This window comes from Quercus robur, chromosome 7 (genome assembly GCF_932294415.1).
Source record: "Quercus robur chromosome 7, dhQueRobu3.1, whole genome shotgun sequence".
Taxonomy (NCBI): Eukaryota; Viridiplantae; Streptophyta; class Magnoliopsida; order Fagales; family Fagaceae; genus Quercus; species Quercus robur.
Genome location: NC_065540.1, coordinates 17,537,404 through 17,546,474, shown reverse-complemented (window position 1 = coordinate 17,546,474; position 9,071 = coordinate 17,537,404). Strand labels below are relative to the sequence as shown.

The 9,071-nt window shown below is 41.1% G+C and overlaps 1 long non-coding RNA gene across 1 annotated transcript; it reads right to left on the bottom strand.

The window, feature by feature from the left end:
• Nucleotides 1-4,669: 4,669 nt before the first annotated feature.
• On the bottom strand, nucleotides 4,670-6,062 carry LOC126690856 (uncharacterized). Its single transcript, XR_007644751.1, has 4 exons — nucleotides 5,983-6,062; nucleotides 5,617-5,693; nucleotides 4,987-5,021; nucleotides 4,670-4,872 (listed from the first exon to the last, which is right to left on the bottom strand). It is a non-coding gene; the product is annotated as an uncharacterized LOC126690856 (long non-coding RNA).
• Nucleotides 6,063-9,071: the final 3,009 nt, after the last annotated feature.

The following is a 9,071-nucleotide window of genomic DNA, read 5'->3' as shown; positions in this document are numbered from 1 at the left end:
ATAGCTGGCGTTCTTTATTGCAACTACTCCAATCCCTGTTCACATCAATGGTCCATGACATATTCATCTTATTCTTAAAAAAGAGAGCAAGGTAGACAAGAGAGTCAGACCTTACTAAACTATTGGGGCTGCCATCTTTTTCTTATAGGTTGAGCTTTAAATTAATCCTATCACCTTCTTCTTCTTTATTAAAATTATATATTTTTGTATTTCTAACGTTGGATTTCTTCATAGATAGCTAGTGAAATTTATTCTTGTGAATTTATTTATATATATGCGCAGAGTTCGAGTTGGGTGAATCCCACATTACTTAGATCCAATCAAAATACCATTTATTTTTTCCTTTTTTTACATATTACTAGGCAATCTTTTACGCATCAACCACTACCTCACGTTGACGTTGGACGAAGGCAGAAAACAGTAAAGAGTAAACTGTAAACGTTTCCTTTTATATGACTCAACATAAATTTCAAGCTGAGGTTATCTATAAGTTCTAATATATTCGCTTATAAAGAGTCAAAGGCTATGAAAATTTGGCGTTGGTGATTATTATTCTATAAAGAGTGCCAACTAAAAACAAGCAAGTACAAATAGGAAAGTACAATCGGTTGAGTTTGGGATGAGATAAACCATTTTAAACCCAATTAAAAATATTAGGAAATGTAAATGAATGCCTTAAAGGCATTTGTTAGTAAATCATTTTGAGAAATTTTTTATGTGGAAAAAAAAGTAATTAATATTTTGATGGCTTTTTCGATTTCTCATAAAAGTGTTATAAAAACTTTTTAAAAATAGTTTATTAAAAATTGTCTTAAGGATACCCACTAACATGGCCCTTAAATATTTTATATTCTAGTCATAATCAAATATTAAGAACGCTACGTCAAGTTCATAGTATTATGTCAAGAGGTTTGTAGTTCAGTTGATGTCATATTCAGAGTTCAATTCTCTTTATTTCTAAAAAATATATATATTCATAGTATTATTTATATTTTAAGAATCCAAATCTCATCCCTAGTTCATTTGTTTAGCTAATCATGATGAGCCCATCGAAATTGGTCAAATAAATCGGGGTTAACTTAATATCTAAGATTCTAAAAAATTATTTATTTAAATTTGTGTATTAATAAGCACTTTTACAGTTTTACCTTAAACTATTTCAAGAGAGAAATAGGGTCACGCTTGCTTGTATTATTATTTTTTTAATACATTATATACTATATAATAAAAGTTGGGTTTAGATGCTGTGGTTGCGTTAAGTGGTTTTACCAAATTGTAATTTTTTTTATTATAAATTTTTACATTAAAAAAATATATATATATATATATATATAATTTTTCTTTTCTTATAATTTTTAAGTTGATAAAAATCTTAATTTGATTACAATTCAAATTCTTCATCTAATCCTCATTTTTTACATGTAATGTATTATAAAAAAACAACAACTTTTGTTTTTTTTTTTTTTTTTAATTACTACACGGCATGCATCTTTAATTGAAGATTTTTTTTTTTTAGATTTTTAGATTTAAAAAAAATATAATTTTTCTTCTCTATAATTTCTAAGTTGATAAAATTTTTAATTTGATTATAATCTAAATTCTTCATCAAATCTGTGCGTGCCAGAAATGAGACTGTTGTGCTTGAACTCATTTGGGCTCACAATTTATTTGTAGAGTGGGCTTCAAGATTTCCTACTTTGGGTCATTTTCGACACAGAGACTCAAAGTAATATTCCTCCTCTCTACCTCAACGACTGTTTTTTCTCCTCCCCTTTTCGAACCCCCGCCTCTTCCCAAACTTCTGCTATTTATAGCTTAGGTTAGTGGGGGGATTATGATTACAGCCACCGCTTGTGCAATTGAAGGTCCAATATTATCCGTTTTAAGTGGGTGTTTAGGTGAGAGTGGGATGCAACAACTATGGCCTTGGAACTTGGTTCCAGCTTAGTTGATGGTGCTCGGTAATGCTGTTCCCAAGCATTTCGTGATTTGCCCGGACAGGGTTCATATGTTTGTTCGGGAACGTTTATGTCGAACACTTCTCAAGATCCGAGGCCCAAAACTTGTTTTACATGAAGGAAGTTTCAAGAAGGGCTCAGGGCAATGGGGCTGTTCCATTGGGCCTGGGCCCACGGTCCATATGGGTCTTAGGATCTCGGTGCCGTACATAGCCCCCTCTTGATTCATACCTGGTTACCAGGAAGAATCAAGGAGCTGGCCGAGCCTTGTGATCTCGGAGGTCTTATGGCCTGGGACTCGTGATTACGGTTTCTCATTAATGCTCATCTTAAAAGACGTGTCGTTTCGCGGCGCCAGGTACAGTCGTCATTATTACCTGACGGTTCGTGAACCGAAGCGGCGCGCGTATCGGTTACCTTTGGTATTCCCAGGGCCGTTCGTAAATCGTGCCCATTTATTACTTGATTGAACGTTCCTTTGCCATCCTTTTTGATCTTATAAATAGTTCCCCTCAGAACATTCTTTCACTTTTTCTCCACCTCTAAGTTTTCGAGCTTACTCACTTGCCTAGAGTTCCTTTCCTCCTTAGAACCCAAAGTAAGTTTTCTTCCCCTTCCTATTCCTTCAGTTTATTTCTTCAAGTTCCCTTTCATAACATTAAGCGTCATAAATGGGTTACTCTTACCTTCTAGAGTCCCCGACTGCCTTGGCCACCTTTAGGAGCAAGTTTAGTATTCCCGATGACGTGGAAGTGGCTTACTGCCATGAGAGTGAAATTGCTTTCCACCGAGGACAAGGCACAGCCTTCTTTCCTTTGATGTCAATTTTAGAGGGTGGGGTTAGGTTCCCCGTGGATCCCCTTTTAACAGATACACTTAAGTACTACGGACTATGTCCCGACCAGCTTCTCCCCAACTTTTACCGGGTAGTTAGCTGCGTCAGTAGGTTGAACCATACCTTTGATTTACAGTTAGATTATCATGACATTAACCATACGTATAGCCTCTGTGGGAACAAAGCTACCAACTATTACCTAAAGACGAGATAATCGGGTACGGCTGATATCATGCCTACCTGATTCGAACAGGAACTCCGCCGGGGAGTTCGTTCGGGTGCGCGGCAATTGGTTTGCCGGGGATGTCCCTTACCCTCTTTCACGGCGTGAAGTGAGTTTGTTCCAATCCCTTGATCTAATTGTTTTCCTCCCCTTTTCCTTTTCATTTTATTGAAGTAAATCTTTATTATCAAATACTGATATGACACTTGTTCTTTTGCAGACGGCAAAGTGTTTGTTCCGGACATCAGAACCGTCCACGTCAGAGACTTGAACTTCATCCTTCGTTCCGAGATATTCGTGCATTGGGACGGACAGCTCCGGGCCTCGCACCTGATCCTCGGAGTAGAGCTAGTTTACTCCACCTGGTAGAACTTTAAGCAGGCACTTCTAGTTAATAGCCCCCTGCTGTCATACATCGACGTCCGTTACGCAAACTTCTTGCTGCTAAAACTTACAACCGGGGAGGCGAGGGAGTTTGGAAAGCGCTTCACTTGCGCAAACGAGCTAGCCCCTTTGCGAGACGAGTCCGCGGAATGCGTGTCTCGGCGCCTTAGAGAGTTAGCACACAAGGCTATCCAACAAGAGGACCCCGTTCAAGAGCAGGCGCAGCCCGAGAATTCGCCTGGTGAGCCCGAGCAACCAGCAACCGAAGCAGAGGATAACTAACCCGGCGAAAACATGGTGTCACAGAGGGTTATGACCATTAACCGCTTTGTGCCCGGCGCATGGCAACCCACGCAGCCCCCACCTTCCCAGGGCTGGAGCCAGGTGCCTCACCCTCCGCCCTCTTCTCAAGCTGGGTGAGCCCGTAAGAAGCAGAGGGTCGCCGATCAACCATCTTTGGGTCCGGGTGATGCTGCCGTTCAGACTCCTCCCCAGCCAACAGGGGGGATTGTAATCCGCGATCAGCAGACCCAGGTCGGTCTGGGGGTTGCGTCCTCCACCCAAGCTGCCCCTACGTGGAAGCCAAAGTTTTTGCTGGACTGCAAGCCTTTGCCTTCAACTGCCTGCGTGCGGATGTGGGTGAAAGGCGAGGGTGGCCGTTAGGGATGGCAACGGGTCGGGTTTGGGCCGGGTTTTTGCATACCCGGGCTCGACCCGCGGGCCAAGACCCAAAACCAGAACCCGGCCCTAATATTAATCGGGTTTTTTTTTTTCCGGGGCCCAGACCCGCCCCGCGGGCCCCGTTTAACCTGTTGGGCCCAAATCTGGCCCAACTGAATTTTTTTTTTTTTTTTTAAAGCCCATTGAGTTGTTTTTTGCCAGATTGAAGCCCATGCATTGGGCAGCCAATTTAAGCCCATTCAAGGCATTATTAGGCAACCAATTCAAGCCCATTCATTGGGCAGCCAATTTAAGCCCATTTAAGGCATTATTAGGCAGTCAATTCAAGCCCATTCATTGGGCAGCCAATAAATCATAACTATAAATCAATAAATCACCAAACACCAATACATCTATAAATCAATAAATCATAACTAAAATCACCAACTAAACATAAAAATAAAATAAATCCAATAAGTCCAAGAACTAAGTATCAAAAGCCCAACAAGTTCAAGAAATTCAAAAATAAAAAGTTACAAAACAAATCCTACAAGTGTAAGAAATTACAAAATGTCTTATCCTCCATAAACCAACAAATTAAAAAGGCTAAAAAATTACAAAATGCTAAAAAGGCTTAAAATAATTACAAACCAACAAATTAATCCAACAAGTTTAAGAAATTAAAAAGGCTACTAAATTAATACAAAATGTTTAATCATCCATAATTGTAACACAACTCCCATCCTCTTCATTAGGCTCCCCATCATCAAGAATTGATTGAAGGGTACAATCTCCGGACATAGTTGAAGAACCTACAACAACAATGAATTAAAGAATGAAATATCAAATTGTAACTAGCAAATATAAAACTACAATTTTAATTTTATAAATAGAAATTAGACAATTACTAACCGTTGATTACTAACCGTTGTGTTTGTGTCTTCCATCTCCGTTTTAGGATCTGCATTCCCAACAAACACAAAAAACAAACAATTTCTTCCATTAAACAAACTATGCAAAAATGAAGAAAACACCAAAGTTATCACATGAAACAAAGTCACAAAACCCTATGGCATTGACCCTTTGAAACACTTTCTTGCTCCTCAAAGCAACAACAATTCATGTAAATTACTAAATTTTAGCTCCAAAAGTAAATAACACCAAAAAGCAACCAAACCCAATCCAAACCCAATCCCAATCCCCTACTCACTGCAACCACCTCAGTAATCTCCTCGCCTCATTGTTCTCTCCAAGCAAAAAAGTTTAGGAATTCACCATGTATTTCCAAATAGCATCAAGATGGCCTTCAAGTTATTCTATATAGTGTTTTAACGCCATTTGAATGGTTATTTAACTAAATAGATGGAAAAAAATTGAGAAGGGAACCTAAGGCAGTATTTTGCCCTAATACTTTACCAACGTTCAGCAAAAAATATTGATCCAAACCCACACAAGTGGGGATGCATATTCAGAGCATTGACATTTCTATGTTAATAACAATATTAATCAAAATAGAAAGAACAAAATAGAACAAAAATTTGATTCGGCTTCCTTACCTTATGCGAAGAAAGAATGGATTTAATTGGAATCCCAAAACCACAAGCAGCCTCAGTCCACACTAACCAACACAAATCTATACAGAGAAAACAACGGAGACAAGAACCAGTTAGACAACATGTCTACAATTTCAAATCATCAAAACCCCATTTTTAAAAAATCCAAACCCTATTGAACTCCAAGCTGATTAAAAAAAATAATAATAAAACCCAGTTCATATTATTATTTATTTTGAACTCCCATAAACTTAAAATTAAAAATACAAAAACAATGAAGCTGAACTAGATATAAATGTTAGGATAATAACAATATTAATCAAAACAGAAAGAACAAAATAAAACAAAATTTTGATTCAGCTTCCTTACCTTATGTGAAGAAAGAATGGATTTAATTGGAATCCCAAAACCACAAGCAGCCTCAGTCCACACTAACCAACACAAATCTGTACAGAGAAAACAACAGAGACAAGAAACGGTTAGCCAACATGTCTACAATTTCAAATCATCAAAACCCCATTTTTAAAAAATCCAAACCCTATTGAACTACAAGCTGATTAAAAAAAATAATAATAAAACCCAGTTCATATTATTATTTATTTTGAACTCCCATAAACTTAAAATTAAAAATACAAAAACAATGAAGCTCAACAACATTACAACAAAAAAAAAAAAAAAAAAAAAAAGAACCGGTGACACAAACCTGGAGATGAGCTGCGGAGTGAGGGAGACTGGGAGAGCCGGTGACTGGAGATGGGTTGTGGAGTAAAAGAGAGCCAGTCAGAGTGAGGGAGAGCTGCGTGAGGGAGTGAGGGAGAGCTGCGTGCTGCGTGAGGGAGACCTGCGTGAGGGAGTGAGGGAGAGTTGAGGGAGAGCTACGTGAGGGAGTGAGGGAGAGCTGCGTGAGGGAGGCTGAGTGATTTCAGATTTGGGGATTACCGGGTTAGGGATTTAGGTTAGAATTATAGGTTTATATATATAAAGGGCATTTTAGTAATTTAGGGTACCGGGTTTTAAACGGGGCGGGTTTCGGGTTTTTTCAATAAAACCCGAACCCGACCCGGATCCACTTCGGGTTTTTTTTTTAAAAATCCATACCCGACCCTATTCTTAATCGGACCGGGTAAAATCCAGCCCATTAGGTTCGGGTCGGACCGGGTACCCGTGGGTCGGGCCGAAATTGCCATCTCTAGTGGCCGTATTGCCCAGTCCCTGGTTGAGGGTCTTCTTCTTCCCGAGGACGTGCATGCCTTTGAGGAGGGATCTGAGGAGTTTGTGGGGCGCCGGTTAGAATGGCACGCTATCGCGGTAATTCTTTAGTTCTCTATTTCCTTCCATACATTTACTTTTGCTTCCTTACTAACTTTTGTGATTACCAGGTTGCTCAACTGGCTCACATAATGGCTGGCCGGGCACAGGATCTTGTCGAGGAAGTCGAGCGCGAAAAGGGGGCGCGGGAATCAGTGGCCAAAACAACAAAGGATAAACTAAAGGCAGCTGAGTCTGTCGAGAAGAAGGCTGCTGCTGCGGAGAAAAATAGGACGCTGGCGGAAAAGAGGTGTGTAGAGCTTTTGGCTAAGCAGAACGAAATGGACGTGAAGCTAGCTGAAGCCATCAGCCTCAACACTTCTCAAGCCGAGGAGCTAGCCGACCTTAGGGCAGCCCTGGAGGCCTGTGAGTAGAAATGGTACAACGAAGGATTTGCTGATGCCGAGCAATCTGCAGAACCGGTAGTGGCCCAGGCTCGGAAGCTGGGTTTTGAGGCCAGGTGGTTCGCCGCTCTTCAAGCATTGGGAGTTCCCGAGGGTTCCCACCTGAGAGACCCCGGCCAAATTCCCTTCCGGAGTCCCGTTACTGCCGTGCAGGATCCCTTGGTTGCTGCTAAGAAGGAAGAAACAACAAGCATGAAGGAGCTGGTTGAACAGATTGATGCTTATGCCGATCCAGATGACTTGGAAGCCACCAGCATCCCCACTGTACAGGATCTTCTCGGTGAAGACTCACGTTACCCCCTGATCGACCAGCAAGAAGTGACAAATCCGACCCGGCCTTTCAGCTAATTATTTGCAGTCTGATTTTTTACGCTTTCACTTATTTTTATTGCATTTTTAGTTTATTTTCTCAATGGTTTATTTGCCTATGTCACCGGGGTGTGGTGAACGAACAATTTCCTTTATTTCGCGGGATTGACCCGTAAACAGCTTCCTTATTTAACTTTGGTTTTAATTCGTTGCATGAATCTCTATTTATTTGTGTGTTTTGCTTAGACTATGCCAGTGTTTTGACCGTGAATGGAATGATACCCCAAAACCTGCTGCGCGGTGCTTTGGATAATCCGAGAGTGACAATGCATTTAATGTTTGTAAAGGGTTAGGGTTCCCACATGCTTAGAGATTTGATTCGGCCGAGGATAATGTTTTTGTCCTTATCCTTTTATTCCCATGTGACGATAAGGTTTCCACCTGCTCGGCGATTTTGATCGAGCCAAGGGTCAGGTTTCTGTCCTTAGAGTTTTTTATTCGCAATTCTCTTGGTGTGCAATAATGGAATCGAAAACAGCATATACAAGCAACTCCTTCATAATCTTGACTTTAGCAAAATACAAGTTTTGGCTTACACGGATGGTCACGCATAAAACTTCTTTAAGTTGTGGGCATTCCATGGCCGAGGAAGCGGCCTCTTGTCAAGGTCTTCCAAGTAGTAGGCCCCTGCGCCGGTGATGGCGGTAACTCTGTACGGTCCTTCCCAGGTTTGAGCAAGCTTCCCTGCAGCTATGTTTTGCATGTTTCCCAGGATCTTTCTTAGCACCAATTCCTCGGTATTGAATTCCCTCCCCTTTACATCTTGGTTGTATCTTTGGGTTAGTTTCTGCTGATACTCGACAAGCCGTATGGTTGCGGCCTCCTTGCATTCTTCTAGCCAATCCAAATGCTCCATCATCAGGTCGGTGTTTTGGGCGGGGTCAAACCTCGTGACCCGTGCACCGCATAAGCTCATCTCGGTTGGTATTACGGCCTCCGTCTCGTATGTCAAAGAGAAAGGGGTCTCGCCCGTGGATCTTCTTGGGGTCGTACGGTAAGCCCATAATACATTAGGTAGCTCTTCAGCCCATCTCCCTTTTACCCCGTCCAACCTCCACTTGAGTCCGTTCAAAATCGTCTTGTTCACAACCTCGGCTTGGCCGTTACTTTGTGGATAGGCCAGGGTTGAATACTTGTTCTTAATGCCGAGTTCACTGCAGAAGGCCCGGAAAGCTTTGCTATTGAACTGTAGCCCATTGTCTGTAACTAGTGTATTTGGTACCCCAAACCTTGTGACTATATTTTTCCATACAAACTTTTTCATATCAATGTCCCGGATGTTTGCCAAGGCCTCAACTTCCGCCCATTTTGTGAAGTAATCTACAGCCACCAATACAAAATGGCGGTTACCTGTTGCTCGGGAAAATGGGCCGAGGA